We start from the raw sequence: 23589 nt of genomic DNA on the forward strand, positions 1-23589 counted from the left end.
TCCCCCCCGCCCCTACTCTCTCCTCTGGGCGGTGAGGAGCTGAAACCCCGAAAAGAATCCTCTTCATCTTCAGACGTCTCGAACATTTCCCTCCATCGGTCTTCGTTCCGGCTCGCTGAATCCTCCTCCGCCTCGGAATCAGAGAACCCCTCCAACTCTTCTTCTTCGTCGGTGGTGGCGAAGTATTCCCTCCGGAACCTCGCCACTGGCTGAGGTTTACGAGGGAATCTCTGATGAAAAGTTTCTATCAAAACCTCGTCATCTACATCCTCTGCCATGACCCAGGTGTTTTCCGACTCCGGCTCCCCTTCCCACATTACCAAATACTCTACTTGATCTCCCTTCCACCTGGAATCGAGAATCTCCGCTACATGGTAGCTGTGTTCTTTTTCCTCCATAGCTGGTCCCCTATTGACCCTCCCTTCTCTGTCCCCTTTATACGGTGACAGCAACGACCTGTGGAACACTGGGTGCAGCTTCATGTGGTTCGGTAACCGGAGTCTGAAAGCCACTGGGTTGACCTGCTGCGTGACTTCAAATGGGCCCAGCCTTTTGGGTCTTAACTTCTTACAACCCCCTTTGAATGGTAACCCTTGGGTGGACAGCCACACCTGGTCCCCCACCCTAATGCTTTCCCCTTCCCTTCTGGTTTTGTCTGCCTGCCTCTTATATTCCTCCTTCGCCCTGTTTAAATTAAGTTGGAGCTGGCGATGGATCGCTTCCATTTCTTCAACGAACTGTTCTGCAGCTGGAACGCTCCAGTTCTCCCCTTCCCCCCCTGGGAAGGCTCGGGGATGACACCCGTGATTAGCCAAAAAGGGGCTCATCCCCGTGGACACGTTCTCTGCATTGTTGTAGGCAAATTCTGCCAACGCCAGCTTCTCCACCCAATCATTCTCTCTGTCATTCACATAACACCTCAAATATTGCTGGAGGACACCATTAGCTCTTTCCGCCTGCCCGTTGGTTTCTGGATGACGGGCAGTTGAGAAATTCACCTCTACATGCAATAAGCTCATGAGCTTCCTCCAGAACCTGGAAGTAAATTGTTTCCCTCGGTCAGAAACCACCCTCAAGGGGGCGCCATGCAGCCTAAACACATTTTCCACAAACAATTTAGCGGTTTCTTCCGCTGTGACCGCATGTGAGCAGGCTATAAAGTGGGCCATCTTGGTTAACAGGTCTACCACAACCATGATGGCTGTTTTCCCTCTGGACCTTGGCAGATCAGTCATGAAATCTATTGCCACTGCCTCCCATGGCCTTTCCGGCGTGGGTAGTGGTTCTAATAAACCTGCCGGTGCCCGCCTCTCCCCCTTGGCTCGTTGGCATTGGTCACACCCTCTCACATACTCCCGCACATCTTCCCTGACCTTGGGCCACCAGAATTCCCTGGTAACCAGCCACATGGTTTTGTGTTGCCCAAAATGCCCTGCTGTGGGGCTATCGTGCAGTTGCTTGAGTACCTTTTCCCTCAATTCCCCTTCAGGTATATATAACGCTCCCTTGTAGTACAACGCCCCGTTTCTCTCCTCAAAACCCCCGGGTTTGTCTCCCTCCCTCCTGAGACCCCTGAGTTTGTCCTGGGCGTATTCATCCTGCACCGTTCCCTCTACCAGTTCCCTTTGCCCCACCAATGCCGCCCCACACACCCAGCGGTCCTCGGGAATGACATGGGTCTCTTCGGGTGCACCCTCCCCCTCCAAATATTCAGGTTTGCGTGAGAGAGCGTCCGCCCTAACGTTCTCCGGGCCTGGCACGTAACAAATCTCAAAGTTAAATTTGGAGAACTCCTGGGCCCATCTCAACTGCCGTTGGTTGAGCACTCGTGCAGTTCTCCAATACTCTAGATTCTTATGGTCCGTGCACACTTGCACCTTATGTTGTGCACCAATTAGCAGGTGCCTCCATCTCCGGAAAGCCTCATGAATCGCAAGAAGTTCCCGGTCGTACACCGTGTAGTTCCTCTCGGATTTGTTCAGCTTTCGCGAAAAGAAGGCACACGGTCGCCACTCTGACTCCTCCTTCCCCGGCTGCAGAAGAAGCACCGCCCCTATGGCTCTGTCAGAAGCGTCTGTTTCGACCCTCAGCTTTTTTTGTAAATCCACATGCAGAAGTTGTTCATCAGAGGCGAAGGCCCTTTTCAGTTCCTCAAACGCTCGCTCCGCCTCCCCCGTCCAAACAAACTTCTTTTTACTGCTGAGACAGTCCGTGATGGGCGCCGTCAGGTGGGCGAAGTTTCGGATGAACTTACGATAAAAGTTTCCAAACCCTAGGAACCTCTGCACATCCTTCTTGGTTTTGGGTGTTTTCCATTCCAGCACTGCTTGAACCTTGCCGGGGTCCATGGCCAACCCCTTGTCTGACAAGCGGTACCCCAGGAATTCCACCTCCTTGACACTTCTCCAGTTTCACCCACAGCCTGTTGGCTTGCAGCCTGCTCAACACTTCTCTGACGTCTCTCACATGTTGCTCCTCATTCTCCGAATACACCAACACGTCATCTAAGAAGGCCACGCAATTCTTGTAGAGCAAAGGCCCCAGTACGTGGTTCATGAAGGCTTGAAAACACGCGGAGCCTGTTTGTAATCCAAAAGGCATAACGAGGTATTCAAATGCCCCCAAAGGGGTGAACATGGTGGTCTTCCATTCATCCCCTTTCCTTATACGTATCAGGTTGTACGCCCCCCCTTAGGTCCAGCTTTGTAAAAATCTTTCCTTTCCGCACCCTGGTCAAAATATCATCAATCCTGGGCATAGGAAAAGCCGCCGGCTCTGTCACTGCATTTAACTGCCGGAAATCACATACAAGTCTCGGCTTGTCCGTGTGCTTTTTATCCACAAAAAACACTGGGCTACCCCCCGCTGCCTTGGACTCTCTGATGAAGCCTCTCTTCAGGTTCTTGTCAATGAACTCTCGCAACTGCTGCATTTCCCTGTCTGACATGGCATACAACTTGCCTACAGGAAGCTGTGCTCCAGGGAGTAAATTGATGTGGCAATCAAAGGGCCTATGCGGGGGTAGTTGGTCAGCTTCCTTCTCGCTGAACACGTCGCTGAGATCAGCATACTGTGGTGGCACCTTCCCCTTCTCCATTACTTCAGTCCCTGCCAGGGTGGCTTGGGCCCCTGCTGACCCCTTTTCCCCCCTGCAGTGTTCTAAGCAATGTGCTGAACCGAAGGAAACCACTCTTTGATGCCAGCCCACCAGCGGATCATGTAGGGCTAGCCAGCTCATTCCCAAAATAATGGGAGCGCCTCCCAAGGTGGCCACATTAAACGCTATCAGTTCTGTGTGCCTTGCCACCCTCATTATCATTGGGACGGTCTGCAAGCTGACTCCTCCTCCCAACAGTTCCCTGCCATCGATCGTGGTCACCTGCAGGGGGTTGCTTAAAGGGATAGTCTGTATCTGGTGTTCAGCAGCAAACTCCTTGCTCATAAAATTGCAGGAGCTGCCTGAGTCCAACAGCGCCTTTATTTTTAGGGGGTGTCCATTTTGCAGCTCTAGCGACACTTCAATCACTAGAGCAGGTCGAGGAGCTTCTGGCACGGGCACTTTCACTGCTCTTTGGCCTGGCTGCAGTGCCCTGACGGTGGCAACCAGGCGTTGGCTTTTACCTGCTCCGTTTCTCCCTGCTCTCCCCCCTCAACAGCTCCCACCATCCCTTGCCATTCCTTCCTCTGGGGGCAGACTCTGGCAAAGTGGCCTGGCTGTTGGCAGAGATAGCATTTCCGGGCTCCTTTTCCCTCCTTCTTAGCCCCCTCACTGGGCTTTGAAACTGCGCGCGCGCGGGCTGTTCCGATTTCCATCGGCTCTGCCGGCGGGAAAGCTGGCTCAGGAATGTCTGGAATGCGGAACTCCTTCCAACGTTCCCCTCTCCCTTCCCGCCTCTCCAAGGCTCTTGCCTCCTGGCGCGCTCCAATGGTCAGCGCAGATTTGGTCAGCTGATCCATAGACACCGCCCTGGGGCTCCGGGACAGCTCGTCTTTCACAGCCGAAGAAAGACCTTCTTCAAATAGCATCTGAATGGGTGCCGCCGATAAATCCCACCCCAATCTGTGAATCAGCATGGTAAATTCAGTCCAGTACTCACGGACAGATCTGCTTCCCTGCTTGCAAGCCATTAGCTGTCTGCGCACCACCCCTTCCTCAATATCGCTGGAAAACATGATATCCATTGCACGAAAGAACTTCATAGTGTCCTTTAGGATATCATTGTGCGTTGCCATCAGGGGTCGAACCCAGTCTCGCGCCCCCTTCTCAAGATGCCCAATTACGAAAGCAACTCGCGATTCCTCATCAGGGAACTCATCAAACTGCACATTAAGGGCATATTGCATCTCTGTCCTAAAGGCATGGTAATCCTTGGGGTCCCCCCCAAACTTCTGCACCAATCCTGGTACCTTTCTGGGGAACTGAGTGGTTCTCCCCTTTTTGTCTGCATCCTGAGCCCTTCTCTCCTCGAGCCTCGCCGTCTGCAGCGCAAGTTGGACCTCCAGAGCTTGATACCTTTCTTCCAAGCTTGGACCAGCTCCAACCCCTGCCTCTCCGGTTCCGGCTGGGTTGCTCATGATGCTTTCTCCTGCACAGGCAGCGTACAGAGACTGTCAGACTGCTGTCAGGGGATGATTAGCTGCTTGTGCTTAAAATTGTGCCCCCTCAGAGTTTGTGCGGCTCCACAAACCTCTGTGTGTGACAGAGCTCCTCAGACATGTCTGCTCTAGTCACTAGTAGAGTCTGACAGTGGCTGCCTGCGGAAGCGTTTCCAGCAAAGAAGCTCCTTAACGGAAACGCGTCTCCTGGACTCACGACGTGGCAGAGACCCCTCGCTCCCCCTGCTGGTCCCTGCTTTGGCTGCTGACTCTCTCCCAGTCTCTGGGAGCCCTACCAACTCCCTTTCCTCTGATGTCAGTTCCCTGACACATGCCCAGCTCCCTTAGCCGTTCCTCATAAGGCATTGTTTCCAGGCCTTTGACCATTTTGGTTGCCCTCCAAGTCCCCAAGTCTTCCCCAAGTCCCCAAGACTTCCCCAAGTCCCCCCTATCTGATTTTCATTTTACCTCATCTTTAGCAGTTTACATATATCATAATTTTTAACCATTTTCTTTTATCACACTTACTTTTACCATAAAAATCTTCACATATTACCCCTTACAAATAATACTATTTTAAAATACACTATCTTCTACTTCTAACCCTACAGCCTATATCCACTTCCAAAGCTATTCTAAGATTTAAATATTAACATATTTTTTCAAATATTCTTTAAACTTCTTCCAGTCTTCTACCACCATCTCTTCTCTCTGGTCCCGGAGTCTCCCAGTCAATTCGGCAAGTTCCATTTGCTTCTGTCTTTTAGTCCCACACTCTGGTGTGAGCCAACTGACTCACGCCACAGAGCGGGACAAAAAGAGAAAGGTGTGTCTTTTGGACTCGTTCTCTGGAGCAGCCAGAACCCAGGAGCCAAAACAGGATGTTCCGCTTAAAACAGGACACTTGTGTGGTGTGCGTCTAACTGTTGAGCTGCTTGCTTCCCACTCAGCTATCAGCTCTCACACTCCCAAAAGCCGCCAGACAATTTGGCTGTTCCTATTTCTTTGTAGCTGATGGCAATATAATTGTCCTTGGCTAGTGGGAGTAGCAAAGGGAAGGGCCCTTTTGACCCAGGAAGGCTCACTGATGCCAAGCAAACCCCCAGAAGTGATGTAGTGTTTGTTGAATGTGGTATTTGGTGTGAACAGAAATCCTAGGATACGCTGCAAAATAGATCCTAGCCAAAGATCAAGTGGAGATGCTGAGGAGAGGAGAGGAAGGAATGTGCCGTCTCCACTGCGCAAGCCGCTGCGAGAGGAAAATGGGTTTAAAAGTAAAGATTGGGAATGAGAGCCTGTGTGAAACTCTGAGCCGGTATGAAAGAAGCCACAATACTCTGCGTGGGATGGAAACAAAGGCACACAGGTTAATGGTGGGAGAGAGCGAAAAAGTGAGCCTGTGGGGCAGTCACACTGAATGTGTGAGTAAGCTGAGCAGAACGCGGAGAGACAATACAAATGCGAGATGGATTTGCAGGTGGTTTGTTGCTTTGCAAGAATTTTCTTCTTCTTTTTTGTCCTTGCCTTCTTTTGTGCTTTTCTGTAATAAATAAACTTCCGAGGCCTTAATCTTGTCAAAGCAATTGCTGCACGCAAGAAGCCAATTCAGTAAGACATGCCTGTAGATACAGCTGCTTTCTGGCTCTCCCCCCCCCCGCCCCAATTTCTGAAGAAAAGTCACATTTCTTCACTATTTTAAGTACGTAGCTGGGACATATTTTCATTTATCAGCCTCATATCCAGAATCATCTTCAACAGTTCTGCTTTTCATTTAGAAGGCAGTATTTGGTGCAGAACATAGTACAAAATGAAGATTGCAGCGCTTTCACCTCTTGCATTTTTTCCCTTTACAGTTATGTAGATGTGACAGGCACAGGAGCCCCGAGAGAGCAAAAGGTTGGCAACTCAAGTAGACAGCCGGCCCTGTCCCAGCCCCTCTCAGCCGCCTCCTCCTCCTGGGGCTTTTCCCTCCCTCTAGTAACTGCCTCTTTCCCCTCAGCCACTCTGTCCTTTTGTGACATCAGAGGCAGCCTATAGCTGATAGCAACAGCTAAGGAGGCGTCAGCACAACCTCCCTTGGCCTGACCATTGTGGGGGCACCTCAGTAATGGTTTATTATAAAAAAATATTTACAGCCCACCCTTCATGTGTGTTGATTGGGGGGGCAGGGGGTCACACCATAAGCTCAGGTATTTGACCTTCCATTATCTGTCTGAAGAAAAAGATAGAAGAGACATGAAAGGTACCGGTATATGTATTCGGAAAAAGCATTTATATAGAAATATAAGCTGGCTTGTATTTAAGCCCTGTAATTCTCTTCATTGCTTTCACCAGGGGTGGGGGGTGGGGGTTCAGATAGCCCTATGGTTGGTTTCATGCATGGTCTTGGGAAAGCTTCATCACCTTCAGATATTCCTGGAATCAAAAAGCAAAAAAACAGACAGTGAGGGTGACAGCTACCATCCAACAGCATCATCCAAGCACCACCACTGACATCTGCCTGGTGACTTCATCCACTAACTTCATCCTTCCTACTTCCACAGGTTTCGTCTCTTCATAACCAGTTTCCTTTCACACCTCTCATCCAAGCACATGCACCTACCATTTGCCTCCACCACATTCAAAACTTCCCATTCACGCGCTCAATCATTTGCCAGCCAATATCCAAGAAGAAGGGTGGGAGAGTGCTAGAGTTCTGTCTAGTCCTGTTACATGGGATCAATTCCAATCTGTTACCCCCGAGGATGTGGACAGGCTGCTTGGACGAGTGAAGCCAACCACCTGTCTCCTTGATTCTTGCCCATCCTGGCTGATAAAAGCGAGCCGGGAAGGGCTGGGCGATGGGCTCTGCGGGGTGGTGAATGCTTCCCTCTGTGAGGGAGCCTTCCCAGACCCGCTGAAAGAGGTGGTCATTAAACCGCTTCTTAAAAACATCTTTAGACCCAGCCAATTTGGCCAACTATCACCCAGTCTCAAATTTACCATTCTTGGGCAAGGTGATTGAGCGGGTGGTTGCCAGACAACTCCAAGCACGCCTGGAGGAAACGGACCATTTGGATCCCTTCCAATTGGGATTCAGGCCTCACCATGGGACTGAAACTGCCTTGGTCGCGCTGATTGATGATCTCTGGCGGGCTAGGGACAAAGCTGAGAGCTGTTTCCTAGTTCTGCTGGATCTCTCAGCGGCCTTTGACACCATCGACCATAACATCCTTCTGGACCGTCTTGAGGGGCTGGGAGCTGGGGGCACTGTTATACGGTGGTTCCGCTCCTTTCTCCTGGGCCGTGTCCAGAAAGTGGTGGTGGGGGATGAGTGTTCAGACCCCTGGGCTCTCACTTGTGGGGTGCCTCAGGGTTCCGTCCTCTCCCCCATGCTTTTTAATATCTATATGAAGCCGCTGGGAGAGATCATCAGGGGGTTTGGGCTGGGTGTTCATCAGTATGCAGATGACACCCAGCTCTACCTCTCCTTTAAATCAGAACCAGTGAAGGCGGTGAAGGTCCTGTGTGAGTGCCTGGAGGCTGTTGGGGGATAGATGGCGGCTAACAGATTGAGGTTGAATCCTGACAAGACAGAAGTACTGTTTTGGGGGGACAGGGGGCGGGTGGCTGTGGGGGATTCCCTGGTCCTGAATGGGGTAACTGTGCCCCTGAAGAACCAGGTGCGCAGCCTGGGAGTCATTTTGGACTCACAGCTGTCCATGGAAGCACAGGTTAATTCTGTGTCCAGGGCAGCTGTCTACCAGCTCCACCTGATACGCAGGCTAAGACCCTACCTGCCCGCGGACTGTCTTGCCAGAGTGGTGCATGCTCTAGTTATCTCCCGCTTGGACTACTGCAACGCGCTCTACGTGGGGCTACCTTTGAAGGTGACCCGGAAACTGCAATTAATCCAGAATGCGGCAGCTAGACTGGTGACTGGGAGTGGCCGCCGGGACCACATAACACTGGTTCTGAGAGATCTGCATTGGCTCCCAGTACGTTTCCGAGCACAATTCAAAGTGTTGGTGCTGACCTTTAAAGCCCTAAATGGCCTCGGTCCAGTATACCCGAAGGAGCGTCTCCACCCCCATCGTTCAGCCCGGACACTGAGATCCAGCGCCGAGGGCCTTCTGGCGGTTTCCTCATTGTGAGAAGTAAGGTTACAGGGAACCAGGCAGAGGGCCTTCTCGGTAGTGGCGCCTGCCCTGTGGAATGCCCTCCCTCCCAGCAGATGTCAAAGCAATAAACAACTATTTTACTTTTAAAAGTCATCTGAAGGCAGCCCTCTTTAGGGAAGTTTTTAATGTTTGATGCTGTACTGTTTTTAATATTCAGTTGGAAGCCGCCCAGAGTGGCTGGGGAAACCCAGCCAGGTGGGCGGGGTATAAATAATAAATTATTATTATTATTATTATTATTATTATTATTATTATTATTATTATGCCAATGGACACATTCACTCCTCTTTCCCTGTCCGTTCATTCACACCCCACCATCAATTCACAAATATCCACTGGCTCCTGCCAGCTGGCTTACGAAGGTGAATTTCAACCAGCTTCCACCCACAAACGCCAGCCTGCTTCAGCCTTAAAGCACCCACCAGCTTCTAAATGCAAATTCCACCAGCTTCCACCCACCAATGTTTGCCAACTTCTGCTAGGGCCACCACTAGACATCAGCCAGCTTCCAGCCATGGATTTCAGATACCTTCAAGCCATGTTCCCGCTCTGCAAGCAAACTTGCCTTGCTGTTGCTCTAAAGCATCCCACAGCCCCATGATCACCTCCGTCCATCTGTCAATTTGCTTCCTCCAAGTGGAGGGAGACTGCATGGTGCTGAATGCCATAGCTGTTGCCTCTGTGGAAGAGGGAAAGGCCCACCTTTCTATCCACTCAGCTGCCATGTATTTTTGTGACGTCACAGGTAGTCTGTAACCAATGGCAACAGCTGGGGAGGCATAATCTCCTCAGGCCTCACAATTGTGAGTACAACTCAGCAGTGATTTATTTGTGTTCTTGTTTATTATTTAAAAATATGTAGACCAACCTTCCTCTGTACTGCTAGCAGGCAAAGCCATAAAACCATCCTACCCAGGGCTGCATGCCAGTGGTAAGTGGGAGGCAGAGGGGAATAGCACAGTCAATGTGACTCCCGTCTTTGTACAGCTATGCAAAAGTCAGAGGTTTCTAAGTGCCCCCCCTTTAAATCCACTTAAGCAAGAATGTTCAAGGAAACATTCCAACCAGGCAAAATCACTTGAGTGTGTAGCGTACAGCTGGAGAGGAGTATGACCTGGAGAGAGTCCACTGTTGTTGTTTAGTCGTTTAGTCGTGTCCGATTCTTTGTGACCCCATGGACCAGAGCATGCCAGGCACTCCTGTCTTCCACTGCCTCCTGCAGTTTGGTCAGACTCATGCTTCAAGAACACTGTCCAACCATCTCGTCCTCTGCCGTCCCCTTCTCCTTGTGCCCTCCATCTTTCCCAACATCAGGGTCTTTTCCAGGGTGTCTTCTCTTCTTATGAGTCCGCTAGGCTGCATTTAACTCATGGGCTGGACGTTCCCCCACCCCTTTCATAAAACCCAAGGGTTTTATTCAGCATAAGATATATTCATATTTTTTTATATAAATGTTTATTGGATTTTAAAAACACACAAATTATAAAAACAACAAATTATAAAACAAACAAATTATAAAAACACACACAATACACAATACAAACATACACACACAAAAACAAACATGTATAATTTCGAATCCTTTTTTTCTTAAAACTTACTTCACCGACTTCCCCGTACCTCCCCTTTCTGCATCCCAATTCCCAAATTTGTTTCAGCGAATCCTCCCCCTTAATTTTATCTATTTTTTCCTTATTCTTTTCTTTTACTTAATCTTTTACAGCTGTAATCCCCTATTTTCTATAACCGCAACATTTTAGCACTCATTAATTTTACAATATTTCTTAAGATAAATTTTAAATTTCATCCAATCTTCTTCCGCCGTCTCTTTCCCCTGGTCTCGGATTCTGCCAGTCATTTCAGCCAGTCCCATGTAGTCTATCACCTTCGTCTGCCATTCTTCCAGAGTGGGTAGGTCTTGTGTCTTCCAATACTTTGCGATGAGTATTCTTGCTGCTGTTGTAGCATACATAAAAAAAAGTTCTATCTTTCTTTGGCACCAATTGGCCGACAATGCCCAAGAGAAAGGCTTCTGGTTTCTTAGGGAAAGTACATTTAAGTACCTTTTTCATTTCATTATATATCATTTCCCAGAAGACCTTAATCTTTGGGCACGTCCACCAAAGGTGATAAAAGGTACCTTCAGTTTCTTTACATTTCCAACACTTATTATCAGATAAATGGTAGATTTTTGCTAGCTTGACTGGGGTCATGTACCACCTATATATCATTTTCATAATATTCTCTCTTAAGGCATTACATGCCGTAAATTTTATACCGGTGGTCCACAACTGTTCCCAGTCAGCAAACATAATGTTATGACCAATGTCTTGTGCCCACTTTATCATAGCTGATTTCACTGTTTCATCTTGTGTATTCCATTTCAGCAACAAGTTGTACATTCTTGACAGATTCTTAGTATTGGGTTCTAGCAGTTCTGTTTCTAATTTTGATTTCTCCACCTGGAAGCCAATTTTCCTGTCCTGTTTGTAAACCTCCATTATTTGATAATAATGGAGCCAATCTCGTACTTTAACCTTCAATTTCTCATAACTCTGTAATTTCAGTTTATCTCCCTCTTGTTCCAAAATTTCCCAATATTTTGGCCATTTGGCCTCCATGTTAAGCTTTTTCACGGCTTTTGCCTCCATTGGCGACAACCACCTTGGGGTTTTATTTTCCAACAAATCTTTATATCTAATCCAGACATTATATAATGCTTTCCTGACAATATTATTTTTAAAAGCTTTATGAGCTTTCACCTTGTCATACCATATATATGCGTGCCATCCGAAAACATTGTTAAAACCTTCCAAATCCAAAATGTCTGTATTCTCAAGAAGTAGCCAGTCTTTCATCGAGCAGAAAGCTGCTGATTCATAGTACAGTTTTAAGTCCGGCAGGGCAAATCCCCCTCTTTCCTTTGCATCAATTAAAATCTTAAGTTTTATTCTGGGTTTTTTGCCCTGCCAGACAAACTTCGAAATATCTTTCTGCCACCTCTTGAAGCAATCCATCTTATCCACAATTTGCAATGTTTGGAATAAAAACAACATTCTAGGCAAAATATTCATCTTAATAACAGCAATTCGGCCTAACAAGGAAAGCTTCAAATTTGACCATATTTCTAGGTCTTTTTTTACTTCTGTCCAGCATTTCTCATAATTATCTTTAAATAGATTCACATTCTTAGATGTCATATTAATCCCCAAGTATTTCACCTTCTTAACCACAGTTAATCCTGTTTCATTCTGGAACCTCTCCCTTTCAGTAACTGTTAAGTTTTTCTCCAATACCTTGGTTTTTTGTTTGTTCAACTTAAAGTAGTCCACTTTGCAACTGTTTCAACAGGATCCTCTAGGGGGAGAGATCTCCAAAACTTTTGCAACAAACTGTCTCTTTAAAAAAGTCCCCAACGTCCCCCAAAAGGTCTACTTCAACAATTCCCAGATTTGTTTCAAAAACTTAGCAGTTCAGTAATTCTGTATCTTTCACAAAGTCGAGTTAAGTGTCAATTTCAAAGAATTTCCTTTAACAAAGTGACAGTTCTCTATTCGGCTTCCCTATCCAGGCAGTCCGTTCCCAGGGCTTTGAGACAGCGGATAAAGTTTTCCAATAGTTCCTTTTCATGCAGGTCTCAAAAGTCCACCTTTCTCCCCCTCTGCTCCTGCATGCAAGAGGGGGGTTTCGATTCTAATGTCAAGTTTACTCTTTTTCCAAATAATCCTTCTCAAATTGCAGCTTTGCACTTTCTTTGCTTTAAACTTTCTGCAGTCCGGAAAGGCAGACTTCCTTATTTTATGCCTTTCCCGTTTCCGGCCAAATCGTCTTTTAATTAGCTTAAAGTCCCAATAGATCTTTAAATCCTACTCACGGGTAGTTATTTTCAGTCCAAATTTCAGGAAGGAATCAGCACTCTCTGACAATGGTGACGTGGCTTCGCTCCATGGGCTTGGGTGACGACTCTCAGCACCGCGCCGCACACCCGCTGCCGTTCTGGAGCCTTTAAAAAGGCTCCTTTGCGGTTTTGGGGGGGGCGCAAAGGTGCCCGCCGAGTCTTCCTGCTCACAGGCTTCCGCGCCTGTGATTTTTAAGGGTCCCCGCTTCGCCGTAGCGGTCAGACCCGAACTCGCGGAGCAGACTACCTCCGGAGCTCGGAGGGAAATCCGCCATTGAACGCTGGCGCCAACCGGAAGTCCCAGCATTAGCTATATTCAGAGTAGACCTAATGAATCAGTAGACATAGTAACTCAAATCCATTGATTTTGAGAGGCCCACTCTATGAAGTATTTGAATATTACTCCAATTATTAAAGACGTAAGAAGTTGAACAAAGGAGAAGGCTAAAATACTAACTTCACACTTTGTTTTATTTTTAGAAAACAACCTTAAAAGCTTGAGGGCACTTAGAGGGCTAATACCTTCACAACGCTGATGGTCATCCTTACAACAATATTTTAACTGTGTGGTGTGTGAAGAAATGCATGTTTCTGTCTATTGTGAACCTCCCACTATTCAGTCTCATCTGCAGGGGCATGCCTGTGTCAGAAAGGAGTGATAGCTCATTTAAGATGGTGCTTGCTTTCTGTAGTTGTACATGTTTTAAAAGTATTATCTTTTCAACAAACAAACAAACAAACCCTGCCATCTGATTGAGGAGACCTTTATAACTCATTAATCAAACCAATTCTCTGATTAAACATTCAGACCATGTAGTCCCTTCCAGCTCTAGAATTCTATGATTTTAACAAAAATAATCCTAAAAATGTAACTTGCCTTATGTGGATAATCGCTTGTATGTGTGTCCGGCAAGGTACAAGGACCATTTTCCCTGCTCAAAGGTTCCCTACAATATTCTTATTCTTAGATTCTCCATTTACAAAAGGAGAAAAGTAGACCAATTTCATGGGCAATGAGCACTCACAAAGCACCAAACCCACTTGTATGTTTCCTATAGGGATCTGGCTGACCACTCTGAGAAGGGTGCTGGACCCAATTTTTTATTTGTTTATTTCACAAAATTTATTTACCGCTTGATTGCAATAAAACCTCCGGGTGGCTTACAAGATAAACCTCTAAGCAGCTTACAAGACACAAGATTGGTCTTATTTTCTTATGTTGTGTAAACCATGTAACCTATTGCGACTCTAAAATCAGATTTATTGTGGGGCAGAAGGGAGATCAAAGCAAATGGCTAAAGAGCCCTTTAACTTTGCTCCTTATCACTCCATTTCAAATACATGATTGCCCTCTGCTGGAAGGATTTTTAAAAGTTCTCCTTTTAAAATCGCATCTATTGGTTCAGTAAAAAAATCAAAGAAAGAAAGAACTTGTACATTTGGGCATTCTGATGCGAATAAAAAGTATGCAGGTGTACAAGATGGTTCCCATATATGCATATTTGTGTATGTGCCAGATGTTCACATCTGAACTTGCCTGATACTGCTGGTTTTAAGTGGTGGGTCTGCTACAGCAGCAAAGTGGTTAAAGAGGTGAAGCTTTGCCATGTCTGAGAAACAGAGTTCAATCTATATAACTTGTCACTAACCACCTTGAGCAAATTTGGGAAATGGGGGTGCAACCATTGAAAGCAAATATATACAAGGGCTTTTCCATGTGATCAACTGAAGTGCATGCCAATTGCATTTTTTCCTGATTGGCAGTATGTCCTCACAACCCTGCTCAGAGAATGTATTCCCACTGTAAACAGATAAATGGGCGTATGCAACTTAGGCAACGAGCCAAAGGCACAGCCTTATTTTCCTTTCTCTTTTTTTAAGCACGACAGTAGGCAGGCAGGCAGGCACGTTTTTGTGCTATGTTCAGTACATTTGCTATAGTTATGCTGAACAATTTCCCTAGTCATCACCTTAGGACTTGTCAGCTTCAGAGCTGGTGTTGTGCAGCACAGGAGCACACTGCCTCCAAATAATTTGTAAGGTGGCTAAAAGAAAGTGTCACATAACACAGCATAAGAAAGCATTGGTGAAGTGAGGTAATTGGGCAGAGTACAGTGGCTGCTTCAGGCAGCTTGTTTCAGGAGTCATGAAAGAGCCGTGGAGATTTGTTTATTTTTCTTGTATTTTTACTGCCAGGTAAAGGGGAAAGTGCTTGTGGGATTTTCCACCTCTGCTCCCAAAATAGCTTGGCTTGCCTTGAGTTCTAAGCATCATAATGGGATGGGAGTGCCTTTTGCTGCTCCACCTCAGGCAGCAAAATGTCTCAGGCAGCCCTTGGCACCAGCCACATGTCATATGATAACCGTAAGGGCAGCCACATTCCACAAAGCAGCAAAGCAAACTTGGATGACTTTAAAAGGGGATTCATGGAGGATATTCTATCAAAGGCTGCAAGTCATGGTGGCTGTTGTCAGGAGTGCGTGCAGGAGCCAGGCCCTGTGACCAGTAGGGCTTCGCAGGACTGGGGCCTTCCTAAGTTTATTCTGGAGAGGCAAGGCACGACTGCACAGGTGAGGCCGTTTGGTAACTCAATGCACCTGGTGGCAGGAGCCGGGAAGGGATATAAGGTCAGCATTTCCCTTCAGCTCTTTGCCACAGGAACACGCTTCCTGCCTTGTTGCATTTGGCTTCTTGCTTCCTGATCCTCGGACCTTGGCTTCGTAACTCCTTGCTTCTCAGTCCTTGGACCCTTGACATTGTGACTCCCTGCTTCCTGACCCTCAAACCCCTGGTTTCTGGACTCTTTCCTGCTCCCACCCTGCCATCTTGCCCCCAGTCCCCATGTCCTCAGCCAAGACTTCAATTGCCCGTAGACAATTGGTCTTTTTTTTCTTTTTCTTTTTTAAGAATGTGCCCTCCAACAGTTTCAGAACTTGATTGTTAAATGGCAGTGAGATGAGACATCTTGTTTTTTGGCGGGTGGGGTGTGGGGAAGAAAAAAAGACCAAGGCAGCTGGTGTTCTGACTCCAGTATCGCATACCAGTTGCTGAGTGCAGAGAGTGCTGTTGTGCTCACGATCTTCTTCCAGGATTCCCATATGCATCTGGTTAGCCATTGTGGCAAGCAAATATGGGGCAAGATAGGCCTTTGGTCTAATCCAGCAGAACTCTTATGTTCTTGATACGGAACGGGGGGGGGGGCAATGTCTTCTTCACTACAATATATTTGCTCAATTTCTCTAGGACTCCATCACCCCTCCCCTGTCCTCCATAATCTCTCAAGTAATACTGTCAAAATCCTGTTACAATGTATCCACTCTGTTTCTGCTTTTGCTCTCTAGTACAGAGTGGCTTAGAAATCACTGAAATCTTCAAAAATTGATATAAAATCAGCCGTGGTTCTGATCTGCTCGTTCTCGGTGCCATTCAACTCAGTTCCCCTTGGACTCCATGATGCTGTCCCTACTTCCATAATCCCCAAAGCGGCAGGTCACGTACGCAGGAACTTCTTAATCCTGTCAGATAGTTTTGCAAATCCTTCCTTCGGGCAATACTAGGTGACAGACGATGTATATTCCTGGCCCATTGTCTTGCCACCACCAGTACTCAATAAATGTGTATCTATGTATATTTCCCGCTCCGCATATCCCCCCTCCCTCATCCGAAAATGCTAATTAATGTAATCCCACCTTTTCATAATGTATTCATGACGTGTAAAGTATATTCATGATGTAACTTGTGAAACCCAACCTTCCCATAATGTATTCGTGACGTTTCATGCACTGTATTCTGGGACATGGAGGGAAAACTCAAAAGTTCATGTCACCCCTTTCTCACTGTTCAATCTCGCCTTGAACCTGTTGCGCAATAAACTTGGATCTTCTGCAGTTTGCTCCTGCGTCCGGCTGAGCTCATTTTCTTCCGCAGGGACCCACGGACTTAGTCCGATGAGCTGGGTGGCAGAGTAACCCCGCACCCAGATTTTTTCCGTAACAGTTGGCTGCCCAACGTGGGGCTTGTGGTTCTCCCAAGCTGCTGACTGGGGGCCCCGAAATCTTCAGCCGGCTCCGGGCCATTTTGCCTGGGAAGATCCTTTTGGACCCCCAGCCATCTTCTGGGCGGTAATCGAAAGCCCTAGGAGTTCAGCCGGGGAGCAAAAGAGGGATCCAGCCGGCTTATTCATCGATCCCGGGATCATCATAGAAGACGCGTGAGTATAAGGAAAAAGGAAAATCCAGTGCACTGGTGGGAAGGGGGTGGAAGTCTCCTGGCAACTGAATTCTCTGCCCTCCTCTCTATCGCTCCTTCTTGCCTTTCTCTTGGTCCGGTTAGTGAGAGAGACCGGTGACCGCTGCTCAACCCGAAAGGGGGGTTCTGAGCTCTATCCCTTTTCCTTAAAATCTCCAGCCAGCCGCACCAATTGGGAGCCCGAAAGTAAGACGGAGAGACCCGACTTGAAAGATAGCCGACTCTCTGCAACGGGCATCCCAGTTGAAAGCAAGGGGTTGGAGCTCTCTTTCCGATCTTCCCGAGCGTCCTTTCTAGGGGGCAGGAAGTGGTCTTGCTTTCTATCCCAATCCCAGCCGCACCGGTCGAGCTACATACCACGTGTACTGTAAGCTCGCTTCCGAAAGCAAGGGGGATTTTCGACCCGAAATTCTATCCAGGGACCACCCGATCTGGCACTGCATGGCGCGGGCGTCCAGTAGGGCCCCTTTTCCTGAGATGTGACGATAGGTAGGAGGTTGCCAGGAGGGATAGCCCATGAGGAATTGGGCAGGACCGGCAGAGTGGAAAGAGACCCCAGGTTACAGGAAATAAGGAAATAAGGAAATAGGAAATGGAACGCAAGGAACCAGATAGCTAGAGCTCTCTAAAACCCACTAAGGAAGTTGCCAGGCAACTAGAAGCCCCTTCTCCTCTTTACTATACGTCCCTGTACTAAGCATACCAAACCCCTAGACATACCAATCCTAATCAACCCCTCTTTTTCCCCTTCTCTATCCCAGACACCCCCCCAAAAAAAGAAAAAGCAAAAAAAAGCAACAACAGCAACGCATGCATCTATAAAGGGGTACCCAGTCAACCAAGCGTTGTGAGCCCTACCAGTCTGATTACCTGGTGGTGTGTTTGAAGAGGCAAGGAGGCTCATAAAACCATGTGGGACCTTCCTACTAATTTCACTTAATGAAGCCAAAGGTAGTGGCCCATCTCCTTGCAATAACCAACTAAAGGATGAGAATATATATGTTTACATGTTGTCTGTTATGTGTGTTGTCTGTGAATACATATATGAGAATATGTATGTTTACATGTTGTCCGTTATGTGTGTTGTCTGTTCCTTCTGTCTCTGGCAGACTGCCTTTCTTAAGTGTGCATGGTTTAAAATGCAAGCTTGCTTCAAAATTTAAATCTAAGGAAACCATGCTGGACCTTAGCAGTCCTAAATAAGACAAAAAAATGAGAATGAAGTGTGCAAATATTTGTTATTTGAGAGGGGCTCCAAAAGAGAGTTTTCCTCCCAAGTGGTAAAACCTAATGTTTCTGCTGCAAAAGCCTAGTTGAGCCAACTGCTCTCAAGCTAAAATGCAGTGTATGTATTTCATTAAGCATATGCCTATGAAAGTATGGTGTTCCTTCTAATAAAATTATGTCAGTCCAGTTTTAACTTTGATTTGGTTATTGTGAGAGTTATTGTAAGGCTCCTGATATCAGTAGTCTCTATAAGACGTCCTGGCCTCTTTTCTTAGAAAATGCCCCCCCCCCTTGTTTCATTCTGTCTCTTTCAGGGTTTTTCCCCCCTTCTCCTTCTTATTCTGTGCCAGGTAAATTTACTCCCGAGTAAGCTTCCTTTAAAGGAAACTGCAAGGGGGGGGCATAGATTAGGCTTACTATTCCTCTGCAAGTTCAGGAAAATTGTCACTTTTGTCTTCCTTTTAAATCAAATCTATGGCTGTTTTAATTATTTGTGAGTGGTTATATCAATTGAACTAACTTTGCTTTATAAAAGATCCTTTCCCTATCCTAGGGAAAACTGCTCAATTCAATCTTCCTTTATTTCTCTAGGAACTTGCATTCTTTAATCTAAGAAAGCAAACTCACTCAAACTATCTCAAGTTCTGCAAAAGGGTTCTGTGTAAAGTTATGTACTTTTATTTTCCTCTTCTTTAGTACATGATATGAGCATAGATGTTTCCTTTCCCAGCTGTAAATCTGTACTTAAATGTGTATGTCTCTTTGGTAGTACAAATCTTGCTGTGAGATCTTGTTGTGAACCCTATATTTTGGAGGGTTGGACTACATGACCCCAGGGTCCCTTTCAACTCTCCCAATTTGTGGCTGTGTGGAAGGCCATGTGTCTGCAAGCATTGGAGGGTAATTCTTAAATTCTGGTGTGGTAATGGAGTTGAAATTCAGCCTAGCTTTGCTTTTTTAGTTTTAAAAGGTGCGAGATGAAGCCATTATTTTTTGGAGCACAACTGGTAACATCAAGCATTTGGGTGATTACAGTGTTTATCATTTTGTCTACTATTTAAAAAAATCAGACTTCAAAGTCAACTCAAAGTTTCAGCACATACGAATACATAGGCGCCTTGACCATCCATCCTGTAAATAAAGGGGCAGTAAAATTTGTCTGCAAATGGTAAGGCTGAAATGACTGAGAATGTTAAAAATCCTATGAATTCTAACTCTGGCCATTTTTACTCATAAATAAGAGAGCGGTTGATTGTTCCGTGAATGGCCAGAGGGATATTAGCCCTTTCCTGTACATAAAGGAAGCAGTCCCTTTTCCTTGGGCTGAAATTGCTAGTTTTGGTGAATACTTAAATTGCTGAGTTTCTCTTTTTTGTTTAAAATCAAACCCTGTTTTCAAAATCTACTCCATACCCTTCCCTTCCCTTATTCAAATGTTAATTTAGCCAAAGGATGCAACATTTTCAATAGTACAAAAGGTTTGCTGAGACATGAACTCTGCACATGCACAGAGGCTAGATCAGCTAAAGAAGAGAGAGAGAGAGGACGGGGGGGGGGGGACTGTAAGGAGGGAGAGGAGGTTTCTTCCAAATGTAAAAGAAAAGTCAGAACCATTGAGGGAAATCACCCTTAATCTGTCTTTGCCCCAGGGGCTACTTAAGACAAAAGGCTACAAAAAAAAAAAAAAAAAAACTAGCCCATCAAAAGTCAAGAGCTTTCCAGGTTCCAAATCTTAACATGCAAAATTCTTTTCACAGGTAAATATCAAAGCATTCCCCCCTGATTGGGAATTTTAGGAACAGCATTTCCTGACAGGCTTTTCACATGAAATAATTTTCCCTTTTAACAGGATATGTGAACCCTGATAACAAAGTGTTTGTCCCTTTTCCTCCCACAGCAACTTTCTTTCTGTTCTGTGAAACAAGTCTGAATCCCTGCTGTATTAGTGACCTCTATCTCTTTGTGCCTTTGACATTTTTTTAAGTTACAAATAATCTGTTTTCATTTATTTAATCAGTTTCTCCATGATGTCTATGAAGTTAATCGAAGCACAACCAAACATTGTTTGTGGAATGGTACTTGTTTACCTTTGGCCTGAGCATTTCTTACTAATTCTGTCATTTTGGCTAGTGCAAGGTACCTGCACAACTTTAAATTGCCATTCATTTTATTGGTATTAACTCATTTCCCAGTATTCCGCTATTAACATTACAGCTGATGTCACATCAAGAAACACTTTTATTTTCATTTGGGATGTTAGAATGCCAAAACAGATTACTTCAGGTTACTTATTAATTGTGTGTCTTAGCATTTATTTATTTTTGGTTCCTCATAGCTCATTTTTGTGTGTTTGTGTTTTACTTTGGGGGACATGTTCATCACATGTTGAAAGTCAGTCTCACGAAGTTCTTTTATTGAATAGCACATGGTGAATTTTAAGTTTTCCTCATTGTTTTTCCATTTTTTCCAGTCCAGTAGTAATATGTGTGGTTTTGATAATATCTTTGTACTATTTAATAATAGTTATTTTCTGAATCTGATGTCTTTGTGTCAAGTCCATTTTCATCTAACTGGTAATCTAATTTTTTGCTTTCTTTTTTTTTTTTTAACCTTTGTATTTTTTCAGTTCTCTTTCTATACATGTGGAGTAATTTTTATTTTATAATATGAAAAGAACAACAACAACAAAAACTAAGTGAAGGAAAGCAAACAAACTTAGCAGATAATAACAGTAATTATATGGAAATGTGATAATAAATAATACTAAATAGTAAATTTTATTTCTATCCTGCCCTCCCCAGCCGAAGCTGGGCTCAGGGCGGCTAACAACAATCAAAATAGTCCAATAATGATAATGAATAAAATGTTTAATCCACTAAGATTGTTATTATTTGCAGCTTCCCATGGAAACTGGAGGACATCCCTTTTACCTTTTGCCCTTTCCTTGTCTAACTGTGTTTTTAAGTCACCCCAAAACCCTGCCCCCTTACAGAATATCACTTCTACAGATGTGCAATGATGAAAAGCAGCAACAACCCCTCAACTCAGTACTTCGCCATCGCAAGACCAGCAACAACAGACAACAGAGACTGCTTGGGGAGTGGGCCTGACAAAGGGGGGTGGAGTTGACTTACAAGGACATCTTTTCACTTGAACCTCAAGCCTCTGTGCTCCAGGATTCAAAAGATACATGCGTAAAAGATCACAATTGTGTCAAGATATGCAACTGATACTTAATTAGTTTGTTTGTATTACGTGTTATTACGTAGGAATGTTGAAATGTGTCTGACAGTGTGTTATTTGTGGGGGGGCTATTTTGTGTGTAATTGTTTTTATGTTTAATGTCTTATTCCTTACACCCCAGTGAAGGATTCTCATACATTTTATGCTTTTAATAGGTCAGGCTATTATGTAGTCCAATGTTTAGAATTAGATAAATTTATAACCACATTTCGTTGTTCCACCTGGCACTCTGCCAACTTCCCAACTTCCCTACCCATTTTTAAAATGTGCTAAAACTCGCTTTACCAAAGAGAAGCTGATAAGATACATGAAGGTGCATATGCTTTCGTTTAGCAGGAATGATTCCTTATAGACTTAAATTGACTTATTTGGACAACTGCCCTTGTTAAGAATGGTTTTCTTTTAACAGATTGGTTTGAAGAGTTGAGAACCATGGGGCAAGATAAATTCAAATTGGACTCAGTTTGAATTGGGCACGTGTATCCAGGCTGCAATTAGCCTTTTGGTCCTTTAAGTGCAAGTGAGCAACCCCCATGCGTGCAAAACCACAGCCTATAATAAAATCCCATAGCTAAAGGCCAAGGCGAAGACATCTCCCTCAGAGATGCCCAAACCTGTGCCAGCTATGGTGAATGCCAGGCGACATGGTTAAATGAAAGCCCTGAGGGGATTCAACAGACAGGATGTGTTGCTGTAGCACTATGTCAGTGTGAGACCACAGAAGAGCTAGCTTGACACCTGAGAAATACACAAAAATGGCGAAGGACAAAACACCAACTGCATTTTTCAGTCAATTAGACCTTCCTGCTAGGTGTAAAGCATAAAACACTACTGAGAATGCCACAAGTAATTTAGCAACAAAATACAAGAGGTGTTCTTTATATAATACCCTATATGCAGCTACCTGCACTGATATACTTGCAAATGACCGTAAGAGGCATGGCTTGCAAGTCCCTTTCAGGTTTGCATAAAGCCACACATCCCATTCACCGAGATTTAGGGTGCGGAGAAAAGATTTGCAAGTTCTTACAGAACTTTAATGCAAATCTATCTCCGAATGGGGGACTGATACGGAACGGGGGGGGGGCAATGTCTTCTTCACTACAATATATTTGCTCAATTTCTCTAGGACTCCATCACCCCTCCCCTGTCCTCCATAATCTCTCAAGTAATACTGTCAAAATCCTGTTACAATGTATCCACTCTGTTTCTGCTTTTGCTCTCTAGTACAGAGTGGCTTAGAAATCACTGAAATCTTCAAAAATTGATATAAAATCAGCCGTGGTTCTGATCTGCTCGTTCTCGGTGCCATTCAACTCAGTTCCCCTTGGACTCCATGATGCTGTCCCTACTTCCATAATCCCCAAAGCGGCAGGTCACGTACGCAGGAACTTCTTAATCCTGTCAGATAGTTTTGCAAATCCTTCCTTCGGGCAATACTAGGTGACAGACGATGTATATTCCTGGCCCATTGTCTTGCCACCACCAGTACTCAATAAATGTGTATCTATGTATATTTCCCGCTCCGCATATCCCCCCTCCCTCATCCGAAAATGCTAATTAATGTAATCCCACCTTTTCATAATGTATTCATGACGTGTAAAGTATATTCATGATGTAACTTGTGAAACCCAACCTTCCCATAATGTATTCGTGACGTTTCATGCACTGTATTCTGGGACATGGAGGGAAAACTCAAAAGTTCATGTCACCCCTTTCTCACTGTTCAATCTCGCCTTGAACCTGTTGCGCAATAAACTTGGATCTTCTGCAGTTTGCTCCTGCGTCCGGCTGAGCTCATTTTCTTCCGCAGGGACCCACGGACTTAGTCCGATGAGCTGGGTGGCAGAGTAACCCCGCACCCAGATTTTTTCCGTAACAGTTCTTAAGACAGCATTATCTAATCAGAGGCTTACTTTCCCCCGCAGCAACAAAATATCCTCATTCAAGTTCTCTGAGAGTCACAGTTTAAACATCACGAAATCCCCACACCCCACCCGCCAAAAAATAAGATGTCTCATCTCACTGCCATTTAACAATCAAGTTCTGAAACTGTTGGAGGGCACATTCTAAAAAAAAAGAAAAGACCAATTATTCAAGCAGGAACATGCAAATTTGTTCTGAATGCGTATTTGTAATTATTGTGATTGCAGACAAAGCTATGTTATTCCAAGTGAAAATGACCAATTAAGTCCATAATTGGCCCTTTGCATGTGA

At 45.4% G+C, this 23589-nt stretch overlaps 1 long non-coding RNA gene across 2 annotated transcripts; it reads right to left on the reverse strand.

The window, feature by feature from the left end:
• Positions 1-6847: 6847 nt before the first annotated feature.
• Positions 6848-9462, reverse strand: LOC309535038. 2 transcript variants are annotated; one of them, XR_014220988.1, is made up of 2 exons: positions 9362-9462; positions 6848-7011 (listed from the first exon to the last, which is right to left on the reverse strand). It is a non-coding gene; the product is annotated as an uncharacterized lncRNA (long non-coding RNA). The 2 variants fall into 2 exon arrangements; XR_014220989.1 differs by having other exon boundaries at positions 9286-9462.
• Positions 9463-23589: the final 14127 nt, after the last annotated feature.

The sequence above is a fragment of the Podarcis vaucheri genome (genome assembly GCF_965113315.1).
Source record: "Podarcis vaucheri genome assembly, chromosome: 1".
In the NCBI taxonomy this organism is placed as follows: Eukaryota; Metazoa; Chordata; class Lepidosauria; order Squamata; family Lacertidae; genus Podarcis; species Podarcis vaucheri.